The sequence below is a fragment of the Lissotriton helveticus genome, chromosome 2_1, assembly GCF_964261635.1.
Source record: "Lissotriton helveticus chromosome 2_1, aLisHel1.1, whole genome shotgun sequence".
NCBI lineage: Eukaryota > Metazoa > Chordata > Amphibia > Caudata > Salamandridae > Lissotriton > Lissotriton helveticus.
In genome coordinates this window covers 1041440847-1041464010 of record NC_136059.1, presented here as the reverse complement: position 1 = coordinate 1041464010, position 23164 = coordinate 1041440847, and positions in this window count along the sequence as shown.

The following is a 23164-nucleotide window of genomic DNA, read 5'->3' as shown; positions in this document are numbered from 1 at the left end:
TCACATGCCCTTGTGGAAAGGTATACATTGGCAAAACAACCCAAGAAGCGCGTCAACGCATCATCCAGCATCGTTCCAGGATAAATAACAAAGTGTTGACAGCACCCTTGGTTTCCCATTTTTTGCGTAAAGAACATTCATCCAATGATCTGAAATGGACGATCCTAGCGAACATTAAGAATACCCCAGGAGCAGGCGGGGACCCAGATGTACGCTTAGCTCAAAAAGAGGCTTACCTAATCCTGAGGTTTAACACTGCCATGGTGGGACTCAATGACCTCAATGAACTCAGCAATCTGTAGAAAGTCTGCAGCGTTTGCTTGTCTGTGCTGCTCGCTGCTCTTGTGTCTGCGTAACAATTTTTAATTTTTAACACGTATGCCACCTTTAAACCTTGTAAGGGTCTTCTAGTGTGCTGTCTATGGTCCTTAGCCCTTTGCTGCCCATTTGTTGTCACACGCGTCATTCTACATCACTATACATCCCAATTCTGAATTCCCTTTAAGTGGAGTGTGCTCCACCCTTCCACCGAGCGGGCGCTGGTACTCCGTGTGCAATAATCACAGCACCGTAGTATCACACAAGGGAACTACATGTCCCATCAAGCCGTGTTAGACGTATTGCGCGTTAAATACACCAAGACACGCCCCCACTGCACTCGTGTTGCCAGTTTCTTGCCGCTTGGGTGCCTGATGCACAGCTACGATTAACTCGTCTAAAAACGTAAGTCCTATCTAAATAAACTAAAAGATGAAAAGATTGAGTGAGCGCGATCCCGGCTCCTCACTAATTACCGCCTTCCTCCTTGCATTTTACAGTTGCCGAACTAGCGCGGCGGCTGCCGCTGGTGTTCGTGCACAGATTTGAAATCCTACAAATCAAGGTAGGACGATGTGTTGACTGGTGGTATTAATATCTATGTATGATAGCGCACTTCTGGGCAACTGAATTTGGGATTGTAATACAACGCGTTGTTTACTTTCCTTAGGCACATTACAACAACACTTGAACTCAGGCGCTTCAGCATCCCTTACACTTGTTAGTGTTTAAAACATTAAGGTACGTGCCTACAGCTAAATTCCTTTTTGCTAACGGTGGTTCGGAGGATATTACAATTAACAGAGACTAATTAGGGTTTACATCGTCTCTTTCACAGGGAGTTCCCCGGTATTTCCAGCTTAAGGTATTTGTCTACTTTCTAACAGTGTTTGAGTCTAAGCGAGGTGTTAGTCAGCCCTTCATTGATACCATGTTTTTAAATTAATTCACAGTGACAACGACTTTCCCAATCCTTGTCCTGAGGAGAACCCTTAACCTATTGAACGGGTTCGAAACGCGTCGGCGTCCTGCTCCACCCAGATACTGAACCAGCAGGGCACAATAGGAATATAACCCACAACCATGTCTACATTGATGCATAGTTTTGTGTCTTCCTAATTTGTGCACCATATGTTAAATCATCTAATGTGTATCTAGTGGTGGTGAAAACAAGTAGGCTAGTTTGTCTTCTTGTCTGTCCACTTGTTTATTTTCATTCAGGATTGGTGCCTCAACAAATGAAATTTCTCGAGGCATTATATAGTTGTCCATATTCATTGTTATCATAATTGATATATGTGTATGTTTTGACTTTATGTATTGTATATGGTTTTTTCAATGTTTTTGTGAACCTCAGTAACTGCTGTGTGAATCCTTTGATGCCAAAGTTTTTGGTAAAAATCTATTTTTCATAAAAAAACAAGTGACTAAACACAAATGGTTTGTCAGCCTAGCAATTCATTGTACTAGGTGTGCATTTGTTTCTATCAAATTACACTGCCCGGCAATTCAGTTTGTTTGAGTATTCTGGTGGCAGTGCACACCAGGATTATTTGGCTGCACTGCACAGTCAGATTCCCTGGCTACACTGCAAGGCTGGCTTCCCGAGCTGCACTGCAAAGCGCCTTCGCTTAATTACTGCCAGCAACTTAATTCCTGATTCTGTGGCATGGCTGGGTTATTGAACAGCGCTGGATCTCCTAACTGCACCGGACTGCTGGGCTCCCTTGTTGCGATGCAAACCTGCATTAATTACTTTGGACATCTGGATTGCCTCACTTTTGAGATGAAACACCTGAGCGTCCTGTTTTCCCTGCCTGCACCAACAGCTGGATTCCCTCACTACACCATACATATGCCGGCTGCACTTGATTCCACTGTCACACTGGATTCCCTGAGTGCACTGACAAAATAAATAATTCATTCACCAGATCGGCTTCTTTTAGACACATTTGATGAGGCAAATGTCCTACACTCTCAGGGCATGAGAAACCTATGACTGAAGTTGACTGATGCATTTGCCGTTGTTCTTAGCATCAAGCCCCCTGTGCCTGCCTGCTAAGAGTTCTAGACAACAGGAGTTACTATTACGTTATACTTACATCGGAAGAATGAACAGCCCAGCTGACATTACCTGAATTCAGAATTGCAACTGCCTTTCACAAGGAGGTCAGCAGCATTGCTTAGCTGGTTGACCCCTCTTGGTATTAAAATTAACAACAAATTGTCACCTTGTTGCACTTCTCCCTCGAAGGAGGTAACTGGTATCACAAACGATTACGAAATGTGCGCAGAACCACAAGACGTTCAAGTGAAGCTGGGATACGAACCCAGCTCTGTATCCAAAATGATCCATTCGGTGGTTTGGAAGTCCCGCCATGCTTTTCTTATAAGCCACCCCGTAATATTATCATTTATTAAAGTTTTAATTGTGTGTATTTTTCTTTTGTTCATAGCGGCTCAGGTTGGAAGTGTTTTGAAACAGGATAAATACCAGCGCTATAAATTGCTGCCACTTGAGGTACAGTAGAAGCTGGAAGGAGTGGCGCTCATGACGTCCTCCTCTGCTTGTATGCATTGTTTTTTCTTTGAGCCCTCGTAAAAAGCTAGTTTGTTCAATGTATTTTGAAAACTCGCCCGTTTTTAGCTTTTTGTGTGCCGAGTGGCAGCATGTAAAAGGCTTTAACTTTCTGGGGCATATGTTTAATTGAATGGTTTCAGCACTTCACGTCATATCAAAGCATGACATGATGCGCAGACCCATTTCTCTAGGTCCAAAGAGCCGGCGCCGCCTTTTCACACCACCCAAAATATGATTTCATAGCACTAGTATCACCGCCACCAAATCGCCCGAGCCGTGATTGTTAAATGTGTTCTGCAGAGGTAACTAACTAGCTCTGAAGTTTTAACGTGATTAATGAGCTAACAGCACGATGCCAGGATGTGTCACTTGTGGGTCAGGGGTTCGGTTCTGCAGGTTTAAAAAATAAAGCACATTATTACGAACAACAAAAATGTTATACCAAACTGAAAACTGAACTTGAAACCAAACTAAAACTAACTTGAAATTTCAACTCCCTTAACGTGGCGTATTGCATCCTACTGAGGTTTCAGCTCAGCTGGGATCCGGTTGCTCTGCTTTGCAGACTGTAGGGGAGCTGGGGACACACAGGGGCAAACCGGTAAGTGGGCCTGGGGATAAGCTGACAAGTGAATACACATGCACACAGTTAGTCGGATGGTTGGACCGGAAGCCACGAGCGACGACCGTCCGTTTATTTAAAGCCTTCTGGCCACGCCTGGCCAGAAGGTGATACATTGTGTGGTGGTGTTTCCGGGTCTCGGCCGAGACCCGTGAAACACTAGAACGCTACATCCCTTACCAAGTCAGATTTCAACTTAATGTTCTTTTCTTCAGCATTGCAGAGTCAACACACAAAGTCCGCCAGCATCCGATTCGGTCTGGGGTTTGGTCTGAGGTGGTGGTAGCTTCGTCCGCGGGTGACTTTAGGACTAGGCGCTCTCGTATCTGGGGATGGTGGACTGGTGGTATTATCCTCCCCATCACAAGACCTCTGGCCGTCGTCTGATTGGTTGTTCAACTCAGTCTCAGGGTCTTCATTTCCTTCGTTACTGTCACTGGAGGGAATTCGTTTAAACCATGACACATTCCTGGTGATTTCTTCACCATTCTTCTGTGCGGTCACGGCTGTACCTTTAGTAGCTTTGACTGTCCATGGCTCCACTTCATATGGAGTCCTAAACTTTCCTCCTGGGCGACGCATTCTCACTAGCACTTCATCACCTGGCGCCAATGTTCTATCCCGCGCCCTCCTCTTGTTGCTTGCCTTCTCATTCGTAATCCTCCTTCTATTGTGAGTCAACTCTGGCGAGTATGGCGCTTGCTTCCAGTTCTCCGCTGTTGGCAACAAATCATGTCTGTGCCCTACAAACATTAGTGCCCACGGGGATCTCTGGGTGGTACCATGTGGGGTGCTTCGGTATTCCCTCAGGAATAGCTGCAAGGCTGCTTCGGGATCAGTCCCCTCTACTAGCGCAATTCTCAGAGTCTTATTCACAGTCCTCATGAATCGCTCTGCCTCCCCGTTGGCTTGAGGCCATTGGGGTGTGATTCTCCTATGTGTTATCCCTAGACCTTGCAGAAATTCTCTGAACTCATGTCCTTGAAATGGGGGTCCATTATCTGTTTTCAATACCTGTGGGATACCAAACATCGCAAATACCTTACTAAGTATCGGTTGTATGTTCGTGAAACTTGTGGATTGAGCAACCTCTACCACTGGGTATTTAGTGTAACTGTCAACTAATACTACTGTCACTCTCCCATCCGGGAAGCTCCCAAAATCTAGACTGACCCATGTCCAGGGTGCTGGGGGCGGTTCCTCCGTTATGATGGGTGCCGGCACTTCTTGAAGACTGGTTAGTTGACAGGCTCGACAGTTCTTTACCAGGTCATCCACTTTGTCTTCCATGTAAGGAAACCACACCTTCTCGCGCATTCTAGCCTTCATCCGTTTCGTGCCTTGATGTCCTTCATGAGCTAATCTTGTCGCTCTATCTTGCAGAGTGCGGGGAATTACTACTCTCATTCCTCTCAGTATTAGACCATTACTCGCTCTGCTTAGCTCGTTGTGTATCCTCCAGAATTGGGACAGCCGATTCCGATCTGTTTCGTCCCAGTTACCCACGTTCCTCAGGAAATTTTCCCACGACCCAGTGTCCATAGCAGCCTGGACTCTCATGATGACAGCATCTTCGCCATACTGACCCACAATTTCTTCAGGTGCTAGGGCTTGGGGGCACGACAGCTGGGCTACCATGTCTACATAATTTTCTGTCTTTGTTTCCTGATCCAATTTCTCCCTACTTTCTGTCTGGGGATGTCTTGACAAAAAGTCTGCCGGATTCTTGGCCCTTGGTCTATAAATCAAATCCATTTGATAGTGTTGAACCTGAATTGCCCATCTCTCGATCCTTGGCGGGGGATGTGGAGCCGTACCTTTGAACAACGGTACTAGAGGCTGATGATCAGTGATCATTCTGAATGGCTGTCCCGTGATGTACAAGTGAAAGTGATTACATGCCCACTTCACAGCTAACGCTTCTCTCTCGATCTGTGAGTATCTGGCCTCTGTAGCTGTGAGGGCTTTGCTTGCAAACGCCAATGGCACCCATACTCCAGGTTCTGCTTCTTGTGTCAATAACGCCCCTAGTCCTACTGGACTGGCATCCACCAGTATTTCCGTTTGACGTGCTGTGTCAAAGTATGCCATCGTCGTGCTGTCCTGCAGCGCTGCTTTTATCTTGTTGAACGCATCTTCTTCCGTCCGTGACCACTTCCACGGGTTCTCCTTTTTCTTCAAGTTTCGTAGTGGTTCAGCTATAGTGGCAAGTTGCGGTATGAACCTGGCGCAGTATTGCGCCATCCCCATGAAGCTTCTCACTTCCGACGCTGTTGTCGGTGCTGGAGCATTTTTGATGGCAGTCGACTTCCGGGGATCAACTCTCACTCCTTCCGTTCCGAACACGTACCCAAAGAATTCTATCGACTGCTTGAAAAACTGACATTTCTCTTTATGCAGCGTGACGCCAAACTCCGCCAGTCTTCTCAGTGTCGCCTTTAATCTTCGATGATGTTCCTCGCTGGTCTTGGCATGGATGAGTATGTCATCGCTGGCATTTAGTACTCCGCTAAGTCCTGATAGAATTTCTCTGATGGTGTTCTGAAATATTTCAGCGGCTGACGTGATTCCAAAGTTGAGCCTCTTATACCTTCTCAGGCCCAGATGTGTGGAAAACGTTGTGATGTATCGGCTTTCTTCCGCCAGCTTCAACTGATGATACCCCGCATTGAGATCTAATTTGGAGAACCATTGTGCTCCATTCAAGTCGGTCAATATGTCATCTACTATAGGGGTAAGATGTCTCTCTCTTTTAATTGCTTTGTTCGGCATCCTCATGTCTATACATATCCGAATCTGCCCTGGTTGTTTCGGTTTCTCGGCAATCACCATCGGTGACACCCATGGCGTTGGTCCCGACACTTTTTCAATTACCCCTTGTTCCTCTAGTTTGGCTAACTCTTTTTCCACTGCCGCCCGAAGATGAAACGGTATCCTTCTGTGCCTTAATGCAATTGGTTGGATCGCCTTGTCAATATGCAGTTTGACTGGAGGCCTCTTGATGGTTCCCAATCCTTGGAACAGTGACGGGAATAGCTGGAGGATTTCTTCCGTATGTAGTTCCTTGACTGCGTTCGTGAAGACAATTAACTTGAGGTCTTCTGCCGTGTGACTGCCGACTAACAGGTCTGCTTCTCTGTCAATCACATGAAATGTCGTAGTTAGTTCCTGATCCTCTGCTCTGACTTGCACTGTCATCTTCCCTTTCACCGGTAGTGGCGTCGTGCTTCCATAGGTGAGGATTCGTGCTTTCGACGGTACTAGCTGGGGTTTTGGTCTCAATGCATTGTAATGTTGGATGCCCATTACATTTATTGTTGCTCCGGTGTCTATGACTCCTGTCACGGCCGACCCATCAATCTGGATCTGGCACTTTGGTTGGAGCCGACGACGCCGTTTGAGCTCATTCACAAAGGAGACATAGTAACATTCCTCCTCATCTTCCATTGATGAGTCATCCAGACGTGTCGGGTGACGAGCTGGTGTTCTGTTCCCTCTTATCGAGTGGTCATCTCTCGTGTCCTCTACTGCCAGCTGCCGAACCGCCTTAGTTATTGATTTCTTTCCTTCCGGTCTTCGTCCTCGAGACGATCCTCTTGCACCTCCTCTGCACACGCTAGCAAAGTGGTTACTTCCTCCACACTTGTCACACGTTTTGCCACGTGCTGGGCAGCTGTCTCGATTGTGCTCTTCATATCCACAGGAACCACATTGTGCTCGCCTCTGTGTCCTGGTCGGCCATCTTCCTCTGCTCCCTCGGTTAGAACTCCGTACTGCATCGACCCTCTCGGTCTTGACTGTTACATCCGAGCTTGTTGACGGATTGATGGCTGACTCCATCGCTGCGGCTCGCACGTCCGATAGCTCGTGTGACCGGGCTAGCAGTAGTATTTCGTCCAGCGTTATGCGTGGCTGCCTTAATATCAATGTCCTTAGGTGTTTGTTTCTGCACCCCTGTATTAGCTGCGCCGTTACCTCCTTATCCTGATCGTCATCCGGACATGTGCTTATGAGCTCTCTCAGCCGTGCATAGAACGCATCCATAGTTTCCCCTTCCCTTTGCCTTGACTGTCTGAATTTGAACCTTTCAAAATGGGGGTTCAACTGCGGATCAAAGTGCACATTCAGTGCTTGGACGGCACCATCATAGTCTGTAGCTGCTCCCGTATTAGGTAGATGTAAAAATAGCTTGTACAGTTCATCGCCACCAAAATGTAATAATAGAGATCTTTTAACCTCATTGTCTTTCTCCCTCGTCGCTGTGAAGTAGTTGTTCAGGCGACTTAGCCACACCCCCCAGCGTATTGCTGCTGTGCCGGGATCTATTAACGCACTGAATGGAGGAATGGGGTTTATTTGGGCATGGGGTGATTGCTGGACCACAGCCCCTCCCGCCTGCTGACCTGCTGGCCCCACTCTCTGTGCTGGGGCTACTGCTTGCTGTGCTCCTCCCGCATTGGCTGTATCGGGTTGGTTAGACATACTTGTGCCCTGCTAGGCGTTATGCTCCACCACAGTTCAAAACGACAAATGTTCCTTCCTCTTCACCTCCACTCAAATGTCAGACCCTTTACTCCTTTATCCGCCTCTCGTGTGATTAAACTGTCCCTTTTATTTTATCTTGTTTATTTTTTTCCGATTTGCACTAGCCAGTGCTTGTTTTTTCTTTTCTTTTCTAGGGTCCGCTTGGCACTTCACGCCGTCACTCAGCACCGTTCACCCTCCGCAGGGCTCCACACCGCTGCCACTGCGATCACCGCACTGCCTCCTGCCACAGCCGGGGCCTCCCCACGTGCTTCCGCCCAGAGCGCGGCCTCAGCGGCACCGCGCATGCGCACACCTTGCGCAACGGCAGCCGGGATCACTCCGCTCTCTCCCGCAGCCTCTCCGTGCACTCCGGTCCTCACGCAGCTCAGCTCACGCTGCTTACCGGATACTATGCCGCCAGACACCGCTCCGCCGAAAGGGAAAACAGCAGGCACCACGCGGCGAGAGGACCACGCCGGGTCCGTCAGCGATATCCCCGCTCCGCTGTCAGGGTTCGGGCCACCACGCAGCCTCGCACCACCCTCGTCGCCAGTGTAGGGGAGCTGGGGACACACAGGGGCAAACCGGTAAGTGGGCCTGGGGATAAGCTGACAATTGAATACACATGCACACAGTTAGTCGGATGGTTGGACCGGAAGCCACGAGCGACGACCGTCCGTTTATTTAAAGCCTTCTGGCCACGCCTGGCCAGAAGGTGATACATTGTGTGGTGGTGTTTCCGGGTCTCGGCCGAGACCCGTGAAACACTAGAACGCTACACAGACAACAATAACAAAGCGATGGGGAAGGGGCGACACGGGCGGTTGCTGAAGATAAACAGGCACGGACAAAAGCATAGTCTTGTCAATGGATTGAAATAAATATAACATTTCAAAAACAGTCACTGAAAGTCTGCGCTTTCATTTCTATGACACTCCGCAAACCAAAAACCAGACTCGAGAGATTATGCGCAGGAACGTCTGTATAGTGACTGCTGGACGCATGCGCAACATAACCATCTGGACAGGTCAGGCAAACTAAAGTGCGTGACTCAGCCAGCCAATCCCTGGTGCAAACACGCATTTAAAAATGCAAAAGGACTCGTATTAAGCGAGACCTATTCCATAATAAACAAAAGTACGGGCGTCGTAGAAGGCATGATTGGGAGTGGGGGGAGGGAGTGGTGGTGGACAGAGAAGTTACAGACTGCGGGAGGGAAGGGGGGGAGGCAAAGGAACAAGAAAGTTTGGAAAGTAAAGGGGCAGATACCTATGGAAGGAGAACAAGCCGTGAGCGTGCACGATCCCGAACTTCCGGTTTCGGGATGTGCATGCTCACGGCTGTCTTGAGGCGGGAGCGGTGGCAGCAGGAGTGGCGGCGGGTGGCAGCAGAAGTCAGGAGTGGCGGCTAAGGCCGCTGATGCGGTAAGTGGGGCATAGTGGGAGGGGGGGGCGGTGTGTGTCTGTGTGACTGTGTGTGTGTGCGTGCGTCTGTCTGCGCGTCTGTCTGTGTGTGTCTGTGTGTCTGTGTGTATGCGTGTGCGCGTGTCTTCAGCTGGCCTGCATAAGCGCGTCCACAGACAAGAAACGCCGCGCGTGCCCTGCTGTGTCTCCCTTCAGAGCCAACTCCACGACAATAGGTCGAGAGAGCTCGACCTAAAAAGAATTAATAATTACAGTATTTATGTTTAATTATGGAGATCATTAGGGCTCCATTTAGAGTTTGCTAGAGCATGTGCTCGTATATTGGCAGTGCTCCTACCTCGCCAACTTCACAGTTCGTCTGGCTCATTTACAAGTAGGTTCCAGGTTTACATCAGCAAAGTCTCATGTAGCACTACTAGCAGACATCTTTGACCAGTAACTAATCCATCACAGGGCCCTCAGGTAATGTACATTAGAAATTCAGCTCTGTTTTGGGCAGGCTTTCCAATGTCCATTTCCTATGTTCAGTAATGCTAGGTGAATCCTGTATGTCCTTAATAGAAAATATTGCAAATGAACTCCTTACATGGGGAGAATAAGCCTAACTTGTCTAGGCCATCTGTGCTTTGTGTTTCTGAAATAAAAACGTTTCCTTAGTGGGGCCATAAACAACATGGTGCCCACGCTTGCAACTCCTCTGCCTACTGTGTAATCACAGCACAGCGGTACTCCACCAGAGCAGTGGATATGTTGACCAGGGTATGGCGGACTGTCCAATGATGTCTGAATGAGCTCCTTAGTCTCTCCAGATTTGCGATGCCTGGGACCAATTAGAGATTTTTCTGTTAGTCAATAAGGGAAGCCTGGGCAAAAGAGAGCTGGGGGGAGGGGGTCCTAATGCATGTATGGATATCCACAGGGTCATCAAATGCATTTTCTAAATCCAAACACCCTGAAGATCATGAACAAAGGGAAACAGGGAGGTGACCAAGAGAGAGAACTTTCTACAGTGTCTCACCCAGGTCAACGAAAGCAAATGTTAATGCACATAGAAATCACACCGAGGGCTTACTACCGATCTCACATAAAAAATCCAACTAGGTCTTCTTCCCAATGAAGCTGGCATGGGGCGCCATGCACAGAAATCAGAAGTAATAAGTGAACTGGGATATCCAGAAAGGAAGCATGCTGAGGAAAAATTATATCTGGCATTGTCACGAACTGCTTCTACCCATTCAGCAAATAAAAAAAAAACATTAAAATCCCAGGATGATTAAAAACTTTAAAAGCACCAAATTACACGTAATACTCTCTTTCTTCTGAAACTGGTCCCCCATAATACTATGGGTAATTACTGCTGCACACAAGAGATGTGTGAAGTTTTTGCTACAAGAGCAAAGTCTCAATTAGAACCCAATTATTGGCCCACCTTTAGCTCCCAGAGCTTCCTGCATTTACTACAGAAACGTCCTAGCATAGGTTTTGAAATTGGGAAAATGTACTCATGAGTGCTAGCTTGAGCTGAAAACGGCTGTGTTGGTTCTCCCAAGTTAACTTTAAAACCCGTTTCCTCGTTACCTTCAAATTGGTTGGATGATGGAGTTTTTTTATTAAAACAATTTAAAAGGGGTGGAAATGTCCAAATTGTAACCAGAAAACCCACCTATACATAACATTTAATTAGTACTATATGCAAGAATTTTGGGATGCTCACCTAAGGAATTTTTCACACACCCCTTCTCAAGAAAGCGAAACATTTAATCAACACACTTTTTTCAGCAACAGCATGCAGTCTGGCATAGCCACCAATAATCCATTTTACATTGCGAAGTAGGCATCAAGTCGCTGGTTGCCATGCTCCAGAAGTGCATTAACAAAGATCTTTGCTTTTTACTGAAATTATACGTATTACACTTAATTATCAAAGCTTTCATTCAGCCCTTTGATCTACTGGCCGGTTGGTATGTAATTTGCATATTTCTTCTGTCCACTACAGCATACATCATGGTATAATTGGCTAGCAAACTTCAGTCATTTGCTAACTTTGCTATAAGTCACAAATGTATGATCTTTCATAGAGCACAACTGCACACACAGTGCTATTATGGAAATATTCGCTTTCCGAGACTGTTAGACCTGTAAGCCTGAAGGTGGTCTTCCCCCTAAACATTTTCCCTACGTACTTCCATTTTTGTGCTGAAATATATTATTGTTGGTCTGAAGACTCTGTGCAGTTTATGACTGCTAACCAGTGCTAATCTGCTTGTGCACACTACCTATAACATGGTTTGTTTGTCTTATACCTGATTGGCATATTTCATTTACTTATAATTGGCTTTTAGAGTGGTATACCATGTACCAAGGGCCTGTAAATTAAATGCTACCAGTGGGCCTGAAGCCCTTATTGTACTACCCCCTTAAGTAGCACTTGTAAACCTACCCCAGCCATGTGATTTCAGCCTGAATGCAGTTTTAAGCTGCCAATTGGACTTGGCAATATAAACCTCTTGAGAAGCCTTAAACTCCCCTTTTATTTATAAGCCAACCCAAGGTAGACAATAGGTAGCCCAAAGGGAAGAGTGCATTGTAATTAAAAGGTTGGACACATTTTTTAATGTTTTACATATTATGGTAGTGAAAAACTCCTAAATTCGCTTTTCACTATTCCGAGGCCTACCTGTCCCATAGGATAACATTAGTTGCCTTATTACATTTAATAAGTGCTAACATTTGAGTCGGCCCAGATTGCCAGTTCATATTTTGTATCTATGAAATTGCAATGAAAAATCCTCTTTAAATGTAAAGTTGGATTTTTAATTACAGTTTTGAAAATGCCATTTGTAGAAAGTTAAAATGTTCCTGTCCTTAGTCCTTTTGTGCCTGCAGCCTTTATCGGGTCACATGAATTGGTGCAGTGGCAGTTAGACCTTATGGCTTCCTATCAGACAGTCAGATAATAATGGCATTAGGTGTTCCTGAATGGGCCATCTTCTGGCTGGATTGGGAGAGAGGACCTAAGCACAGCCCACCTGCAAGTGACTTGGGTGTGCTGTGCCTTCACAGAAAGGACCTATCATCTCCACATTGTTGTTGCAGCCAGCTTGGAGTCATGGCAGGGGAGTAAGAAAATTCCATGGAGTTCAAGAAACCTTCTAGGAGCTTCTCCCACCTTCCAGAGGAAGGACACCAGGGTATAACAATAGGACGTTTAGACCAACTCTTCAGTTCACTACTGGACCTGCGGAAGGACTCTGAGACGACTGCCTGCTGCTGTGCACTCTGCTTGACTACTTTGCTGCCAGGAGTCTGCATTGAAACCTCAGAGGCCAGCCCTGCTGCTGAGCCATGTATCTTCACCTGAGCCTAGAACTATCAGAGTGACTCTAAGTGCCAGTTTGCTGGCCTCCTGTTCAGAGCTACAGGGATATAATAGTCTCCCACCATCTTGAACCCGCACCTGGACCCAGCCTGAGTGAATCCTGAACCACCAAGAGGCGTCACATCAGTCCTAGACCCTTGATTGTGATTCTGTGGCATGTGAGGTCTGGATGAGGAGCAAAAACTGCCATAAGTAACTTTGCCTAAAGGCCAATGTAGTGCCACTTCTGGGCAAATAACTGCATATAGCAGATTGATCACCTAAACAATAAGAAAAGCCAAAGGGCAACTTTACCTATGATCATTATGTCGGCCACATTAATTTCTTGGCATGTACCGCCCGAGTAACTAGTCAGCATTGCTCCAAAAAAATCAGCCTTTTCTTGTCAATTTGGGTGTGCTTCTTTGAATCTTTTTCCCATGAAAGTAGATAACCATGGATGGGTCATTCTTCTGAATGTTGTTGATAGGATGTGCAGATTTTATTTTTACCTATAAGAGACAGAAATGTTGAACGGGAAAAGGAAATGGTGAATTGAGAGATCTTGAAAGGGCAGGTGTGCCTTTACCTAAAGGCCAATCAAGTAACATTCCCAGGGGCACATTGAAGCATGCACCTAGAATAATCACCCAAGCATTAAAAATGTCAAGTTTAGCTAAGCCCCTCTCATCAGCCACATTGAACATTTGGGATTCATTAATTACTACAAGTCACCTATTTCCAAACCAGTGTAGTATCTATCTGTACATTTTCTTTTCCAAGGAAACCACTCATAATCAATGCAGCCCTGTCAATGTTCACTGGCAGCTGAGCACAGGCATGAAAGGTTAGGCATGAAATATGGAAGCTTCCATTGCAGACTTAGAGGCTGTTTTTTTATCTCAACGTATGTGGTTGACCCTTAGCTTTAATTCATTTTTGTCACCACTTAGGCAACAGGACAAAATGTGGGGGCCTTTTACACAGGTCCTTTTTAGTGTATGTACATTTCTTGGCTTGCCAAATATAAAACTAGGAATTACTTTTTTTCATTTGTTTTTACATCAGGCTTTATGTTGTGTTACGTATTAGTTTTAATTTTTAGAACAGAAGATAGAGTTCATCATCAAATCAAGGGATGTTCTCTGGAGGGTGATCTTTCGCCACAACTGAGATGTCTGAGAAATTATCCTCATTGCTGTTGTGATTTGTGGAGCCTGATGATTTTTTGACATAACAAGTTAGTTCATTTGATCATCATGAGTCTCTCCATGTTTTGACTGGAGATACTGTTCAGATAGACAATTACTCCAGCTGCACTGAAAATCTACTTAAAGAATACACTGAATAGAGGAAATGCTAAAGATTTTATTGCAAGCCTGTTGAGTACTGGCAGCTATTACAATTTCCCATGCCAATAGATCAATTGGCCTTGATCTTCTGGGAAATTGATTTGATCATCCAAGTATTTCATTAGCAACCTCACTATTATGATGGTTTACCCCATATTCCCCATGTATGGTCTGACCAACTAGCCATCCCCTTTCAGGTCCCCATGTGCAAAGCTCTTTCGAACTCTAACTCTGGCCAGAAGTTTAAGTCCAGAAAATGGGCTATGGTTACTCCCGTTAATGTTACTAATGCTCTAGCAGCGAAGCACCCCAAACTCCACAGTTGTGTCACCATTGCCAATACTCAAGTTGACAATTGGATCAGTGGGCACTTGGACCCAATTGCTCTAGCAGTTGAAATGATAGCATACATAACCAAGCCCATGGTGGACTTGTTCAATGAGGAATTATCCATGCTCAAAAAGAACTGTAAGCACTGTGAGTAGTTATGGCGCAGAGACTTTGATCAGGCTAGTAGGGATATGTACTGATCAGCTTAAAATATGTATCATAGACACTTCAAGCAGGTGCGACAGGAATTTTATACCAATAAATTGGAGATGGCTTCTACCCCCCTTCGGAAAATAGCTGCAACACTCTAGCTACATTTTTCTCAGATAAAGTAGCATCCATTTATTCTTGCTTCTTAGAAGTGGCTAGAAATGCTCCTCACCTTGATTTTTGGTTTGAGCTTTCTGCAGGCTGTAACAGATTACTTCAGTTTAAACCCATAGAGCTGGATGAGTTACAGTCTTGTATGTTATCAGTTAAGTATGGCTCTCCTCCATTCTGGCCACTTTCGGTATCTAGGAGTGCAGAGCAGATGACCTGCTCCTAATATATTTAGAGCTCTTCTTAATTAGTCTCTTTCAATGGCCCAAGTCCCGCTGAGATGGAAACACGCTTCAGTGGGCCCACTGCTTAAAAAGCCTTCTCTTGATCCCACTAAGCCTGAGAACGATACGCTGTTTTTGCTGCTTCATTTTATTTCAAAAGTGCATCAACCATGAGCTCTCAGGGTATATCGAGGAAAATATTCTTCTACATATAACTCAGTCAGGCTTTCGCCCTCGGTATAGTACTGAATCTGCCCTTTTACTGGCCTCTGAGTCCATGTGCCAGATTATGGATAGGGGTGACACTGCAGCTTTGCTGCTGTTGGATCTGACTGTGGCCTTCAACAATGTATCTCACAGCCACTCATTAGAGCAGCTGTGGGGTTACAGGGGTGGTCATAGGGCTTTAAAATGGTTGGCGTCCTTTCTGCCGGGCCGCACTTTTCAGAGACAAGCAGAAGCCTTTCCGCTGACAGGTTTTTCCACTGTCTCAGGGGAAGCCATAGGGCTCCTCAGTGAGCCTAACTCAATTCAACCTTTACATGTGCCCTCTGGATGATATGATCAAGCCTTTTGGTTTTGATATCATATATCATACACAGATGATACTAAGCTGATTGTCACCCTATCGCAGAATTCTGCTACTGTGGCCAACTCGCTGAATGACACTAAATGTAGATAAGATTGAGGTCTTCATCCTCAGCAGGCAACCCTCAATCTTGTTCCCTGATTGGTTGTCGGAGTCATTGGTTTCTTTTCCATTGCCAAAGCCTAGGGTTAAAAACGAAGGCATTTGGTTTGATAAAAAACTCACCATTGACAGTCAAATCAAGGCCTTTGCAGGCAAGCGCTTTGTGATCCTGAAATCTCAAAAATAGCATTAGCCTTCTAACTGTATCTGTCCAGAAGACAACGATCCAAGCTTTAGTTATCTCTGGATTACTGTAACATCTTATGTCTGGGAGTCTCTCAGTCTAGGCTGATGAGACTCCAACCTATTCAGAACTCTGCAGCCCGGCTTTTATTAAACCTTCCGAAATTGGCATCCATGGGCTCGGTGCTTCACAAACTCCACTGGTACCAGTGAAGGAACACTTAGCTTTCAAAGCCTTCTGTTTTTGTTCCAGAATTTTTAGTAGGACAGGTGCAGCTTATTTGCACCTACTCATTACACCCTATTCTCCTCTGAGTTGTCTCAGGCCTTCCTGTAGAAAAGTCAGCCCACATCGCACCCGATGCCCAGGCTGCTGGTGCAGGGCGACTCTTAGTTCCTATCTTGAATAATTACCAAATGAAGAGACGGGCACTGGAAGCAGGAAGACAAGGAAAAAGGTTTATTTCTCATGAGGAGAGCATGTCATTTGGGACACTCGCATAGTGTCTTCGGGAGGTGCTCTAACAAGTTTCTCTGAGGCTTCGTCTTTTATACACAGGTTTAAGGCACACACACATCCTTCATTACAATCAAGACATTGTGAAGTATGAAGATATTCCAACACGTGGCTACAGTAGGGGCCCTTATCCTCCATGCAATAGGAGGGGGCTGTCACGCAGCTGAGTGTTCTGCTGATTCCATTGGAATGTGTGTGCCTGATCGAATCTCAGGGGGTGGGGTGGTCATGATCAATAGTGGCTCCTTTCAAGAGAGGCGAGTGCATACAGTAGTGGGCAATAAACTGTATCCTCGGGCTAAGGGATGACCAGCGGTCCGTGCAGACATTCAGGCTCAGAGGTCGGGGTCATCAAAGGAGGGGTATTCATGGAAGGAAAGGAGGTGTTGGTCAGGCGCGGGGTGTGATCCCTAGAGACAGAGTCATGCGGGAGGGGAGGTGCTCATGACTTGTACATGTGAGAGCGGGGGCAGTCAGGGTGCATGGGGGAAGCTTGCAGGGTCAGGGAAGGGGCTGATGATCGATCGTGAACAAGGAGACCATGATACCTAAAATGGCTGTCGTGTACGTGTGTGCATGGGTCTATGCTAGCGGGATAACACAGTCAGTGTTTTAGCGATATCCGTTCTGCTTACAACAAGGGGTACTGTGAACACAAATGAACGCCGCTTATGTAAATACACATTGCTATTTTCAACAGTCGCCGCTTTTTTACATAAGCGAGTTCAATTTCTACATAGTCGATGCGATAGGCAGAATGCACTACATGTCAGTTTACATTTGTTGGGTTCTTCATACAAGCCTAGAGATCGGCATAATATTGAGTCGGAGTCAAGAAAAGAGGTTCCGAAACATTACAGAATCAAGTTCAGACTTTTTCTCCGATGACATTAATTAAGAGTAATCTGATACCTTCGGGTCTTATCAGTACTTTGGGAAGCTAGATACATGGGTGACCGACGAAACATTTTTATAAGCAATAAAATTGAGGGAGGAATGCAATTCGATGTAAACAACTAGTCAAGGGGTGGGTAGAAAGTTCAGGAAGGGGGGGTCTTAGTGAAAAATGTCTTTTTCAACGACGAGCCACCACTGGTAGACTCTGGTAGTCCGTTTTCTTTTCGTTGGCGCTTTTGAGCACCGGCGGTGGAGCTATAAGTCCAGCTCGGAATCATCCTTACGCGTTGCAGGGTGCGATCAGTCCTCTGCTGTTAGATCACAGTCCTGTTTCCTAACTCATTTTCTTAGGGGTGCCTCATGCTGGGCACCTGCGTGTCTTTCTTTTTCCGTGGCAAAATCCCATTCCATAGTCAAAAGTTTATATGAAAGAGTTTGTTGAATAATCGAGGGAAGAGAGGGCGGAGTGGGGCCAGATCTTCGAACACACCAAGAGACCAAGGGAGCAAAGGACAATGAGCAGGCAAGCCCAACAGTCAGACTCAAAAGGGGACGGGGGACTTCAGGCACGAGTGGGTCAGCAAGTCGAGGGCTTCAAGGTAGCCCTTCATTCTTTCATCTGCCGAGTTTGAAAGTTATGCCTCGTCCCGCGTCTCGTTGCTCTGCGGCTCCACCTTTGGTCGTCACACGTGCTCCATGATCTGTGGCCAGGCTGTGCGTTACGTCCAGCTCCTCTCCTCCGGTGATTATATCTTTGAATGGGTAGAAAACAAGTTTTAGAAAAACTGGCAGGAGAAGACATTTATACATCTCAATTCCGTCCCCAATCCTATGTAGGTGGGGGATAAGTTCATCGGTCACAGTCAGAAGTCGTCACTTATGGAGCCTGTAGAAGGGCATTGCTTATTGAATTCATAGACCTGCTTAGCGTTCATTCGCGACATATGATGAGAGAAGTTGGACTTTTATACACAGTGTATTACATCAAATTCAAAATCGAGTCCTTATGTAGAGACTCGTCCTTCCCTTTAACCCAAGTATCGACCATCTTACATCTCCCTTCGGGGTCGGCTAACTCTTGTAAGTGGGGCGTTATCGTCATGAAGAAGGGGGTGGACGTAAAACATGCTCTTCTTGGGGAGTGAACGTTAATCAAGGTCATCAATTTCGCTTTCGAGGGTAGATGACATGAAGCTGGGGTTAATCGGGGGAAACGGGGACGCTTTGGACAGAGAGCTGGGGTCGATCGGGAGAAGTGGGGTACTCTGGACATCCACCCTTTAGTGCAGAGGAGCGAAGTAATCTGTGCATTGGGAATTGCATTTTTAGCGAACTGAGAAACAGGAGGCCATTGACGTTATAGTCCCCCTATTAAAGGCCAGATTAGGGGACGTTAGTCGTCTGACCCGTCCTTTCTTTCATGACCAACTCGGGTCCTATTGTTTTGCAGAAAGGAGAGGTAGTAACATGGCAAGTTATAGTCGTTTTAGTACCTGTCAATTTTTCCAAACACCTTTGTGTTCGAGGAAACCCAATTAGGTGTTGTGCCGGGAGGGGCACAACGTTACCATTACAAGAAAAGAGGGAACAGGGGGTTTTTTAGAGAGTGAGAGAGAGAGAGAGAGAGAGAGAGAGAGAGAGAGAGAGAGAGAGAGAGACGAGAGAGAGAGAGAGAGAGAGAGAGAGAGAGCGAGAGAGAGAGAGAGAGAGAGAGAGAGAGAGAGAGAGAGATCGCACTCTAAATGGTCCATTCTGTACACGCATGGCATGGAGCGAGAGAGAGAGACGGGTACAATAATGGGCCATCCAGTGCACACAGAACAACGGGGATTAAGTACTACGGAAATACAGACAGAGGGATGACGTAGATCCATGCATCACGTATACACAAACTCAGGCGGAGAAGACAGTACATGTATTATGTACGAAAATCCAAGACAAAACATAAAACAGTTATTGGCCAAAATTATCCCTTTCTGTATGCTGTGCATTCTTAGCATCCTAAGCTCTTTTTACCTTTTTTTTTTCTTTTAACCGTCGGCTGCCCTTACTGGTGGCTTTGATTGTACACACTTACTCCTTTGGCAATTGGTCATGAACTAACCTGGTCGGGCTAATGCTCACGGTGGTTTATTCGAGTCATTTTTAGCAAATGCGTTTCCAGGCTGAGACAATAGTCGGTGTCAGTTGGAGAATAATGGGGCAGCTTTGGGTTACATGTCTATGAGGATGCGAAAAAGGAGGTAGTAGGTCTTTAAGTGTCGGCAATATCCCTAGTCCTCCCGTCGGAGGGTACTTGTGTAATCCTTACCTCGGAATTTTCCTTAGACTTTCCCTATTTAGTTAAGTGTGGAGGGTTTAATCATGTGCGCACATTAGTTTAGATTGTATTATTCGGAGTGCGTGGGCACCATAATCGAACGCCTTTTTCCCGTCTCTTCGTCCGTTAGATCACCATTTTCTTTTTCTCGTATTTTTAACCGATGTTCCAAAGTGACCTGCAGAAAAGAGGGAAAAAGAAGGGGGCGGGGCAGCATTTAAGAATACATCAGTGCGCATAAACCCGAAAAGGCTTTTACTTACTACATACGCGGTCTATCTCCCCGGAACGCAGTTCTTGCCAATTCGGCATTTAAGCCCAGATGAACCTTTTAGTGTGCGAGAGATGATTATCGGAAGCCGGTGGATAGCATAGGTCACCCAAGTGTGGTATTACGGATCGTATGTAGGGAGGCCAGATGGCACTCCTTTGGAGCGACTTAGGGGCATTTTAGCACAATTTTTCTGATACAGGTAGCATATAAAGTATAGACTGAATTCCAGGGTCTTTTAGTGGTTGCTTTAGGCCGTACAAAGATGTGCAAAGTACATACAACAAAAACCTGTTCCATTCATTTTTGCAGTATCTCTGCGTACTATACCTTTTAATCCTTAAACAGTGGTCATTTATTCGAAACTTACTAATTCACACGTGACAACTACGTTTGCTTTTTCCAGAAAATCTTTAATAAGAATGTCGGTGCATAAATATGGGCTTACAACCCCGTGGGCCGGCCACGGAGCAGGCTGGAGCTGTTATATGTGGGGATACTTATTAGCGGAAAACTTTAATGGAGTCGGTGGTCGTTTATTTCATAATCTAAAAGTGCGACAAGTGCAACAAAATCATGTCGAGACTTCAGTGTGAGCGAGTGTCATGAGTGTTGGGCTTCCAACTTTCAATAATCATGATGCGCCAAACTTAACAACAATTCATTGTCCGAATGTTCAATTAATACCCATCTGATATCAATTTACCGTCTGAACACATAATCAGTACCCACCCAATATCAATTCATTGTCCGAACATATAGCCAGTACCCATCCCATATCAATTCATTTCCCGAACTGACAGTACACATCCTGAATCAATTAATTGTCCGAACATATAATTAGTACACATCCTATATCAATTCATGTGGTTAAAAAAAAACCTTCATACATATCTCATGACACCAGGGCTGAACAATCGGGGTACAACAAGGAGTTGAAAGTTTCATTTGCATTGGCGCCATTTTGGGTGCGGTCAGGCAGAACCAGGCATAGTCTAAATTTCTAATAACTCGTGGTTGGCCCAGAGCTTCTTTTGGCAGTCCAAAAGTTCCGTTAAAGGGCAAAAGACAGGATCGGTGGTCTGAACCATCAATCAAAAAGGGGAGGGAGGCAACAATGTTCCTACCGGGTCATACTGTGCTTTCACCGGAACTGATCCGAACTGTAGTCTGCAGGATTCTAGTCATTCAAACTGAGGCTGGCGACAGCATGGAAGCGCCGACGTCCTGCGGCTACGTTTCCATCGTTCCGTGGGCAATCATGGCAGTCATTCCCCATCGGGGGTATCTGCGGGGGTCGGGGACTCCCGCGGCTCCTCTAGAATCTTCAAGGTCGTGGAGAACTATGATGGTGGAGTCAACAAGTGACCGGGCCATTCCTTCATGCTGGGCCCGCTCTTGCCAGGTCGATCGCCATTTTGAGAGTTCGGCAGCTACCGGCGATCGCGGGGTCAAATGAGCGGACGGGCTCCACCCTGCCGGGCGAGGCGTTGCAGCATCGCCACAGTGGAAGAACCCTTTTCCGGGCGCCTGGAGCGCTGAGGGTGCAGCTGGGAAGCCTCCACCTGGGGAGGCGGGAGAGACTTGTTCGCACCGTCTCTCCCTCCCAGTGCACCCCACGGCGTCTCGCTTGACATTTGTTATGGCCAAACCAGGCGATGAGGACGAGGGAGGGGGTCGGAGGCATGTGCAAGACATCCCCCCCCCAGGGTTGTCGCAGCCATTATTGAAGAAAGAAGTGGCGCCTGGCATGTTTTCGGGCCGGGCCTCCGGTGGATGGCGGCCGGACGCTCTTCGCCCTGGCCCCAGGAACGGGTTCCTTGGTTCATCCGGTGGGGTAAGCCTTGGCGTGTGACGCCTCTCCTGGGCCTTTCGTGCAGTGGCCTCTCCACTCCCAGGCCCTCCATGGATGCTGGTCCAGACTGGGAGAGAGAGGGGAGGGTCGAGGACATAGACATTCCCCCCCCTGCAACTCTCCAGGGTTGTCGTAGCAGTCCCCTTGGCCGGGTCCCTTCGGCCTCGGCCTCTCCTCCGGCTACACCCTATGTGATGATCTCCGGCCGACGGTTGGCAGCAGGACCCACCCTATATGTGTTGCTTCCGGCTGGGCGTAGCCGCAAACCTGTTGCACTTTGGAAGTTTCCGGGATGGGGGCGGATGTCTGTTGCTTTGTATCTTTCTCAGGTTGTCGTTATTGGGCGTGGCAGGCGGTGGGACAGACATGTTTGGAACAATGAGGGGCGATGAAGCCTTGTTGCCTCGTGGCCGTCGCAATGTCAAGCTTGGCTTCTCTTATTATTTTCAGGTTTCTTATTAAGGGCTTATTTCTAACGTTTCTTGTTTCTAGGACAATAATAGATTTTATCATTAAGTATTGTTATCGTTTCCTTGTTCGTTATTTAATAAAAAGTTCATCAGTGGCCTACTGATTTCGTTCTCCTATTCCTTTCTTTCCAGTTTGTTTCATGCTAAAGTTTCTGTTAACAGGATACAGTGATCACTTCGTTTTTATTGTATATGTCCTTTTCACTAGGGGTGCTCTCTGGTCGGGCCAGATGACCTACCTCTAGTAAATGGTCCGGGTGAAACTGGCGTCTCAATCAATGGGGAGTACATAGGCATGACAGATTACAACGGGGGACAAAGGTCCGCATTACCTACCCTTCACTACTTGCAAAGATTTTCCTAAGTTTATTTGCAAAGAGGGAATACCTCCAAAAAGAACCAATTCCCCAACAGTCAATGTTCGGGCAAACAATCAATCAATGAGGAACGAAATAGGCACGACGTGTTAAAGGTTTGCGTTACCTACCCGTCACTATCTGCAAAGGGAGAGAGAATATTCCTATTCTTCCCCGTTTGCAGGCAGAGAAGATCCTTAAGAGAACCAACTTCGAACAATTCAATGCTCGATTCAAACAATCAATCAATGGGGAGAAAAATAGGTATGACGGATTACAATGGGGACAAAAGTCTGCATTACCTATCCTTCACTATCTGCAAAGACTAAACAGAGCATGGCGACTCTGTGCTTGTTTGCAAATAGAGAATCTCTCAGAGACAATCAATAAGTAATACTAGTATTTTCAAACAATCAATCAATCAATTTCGCAATTTGTCGTGCGTCACGACCTTACCCGGACCGGACCATGTGGACAGTTCTTCGCCTTCCTTTTTCCAGCGCCCGATCGTTCTCTTTCTCCATGTTTTTACCGCAGCATTCCTGTG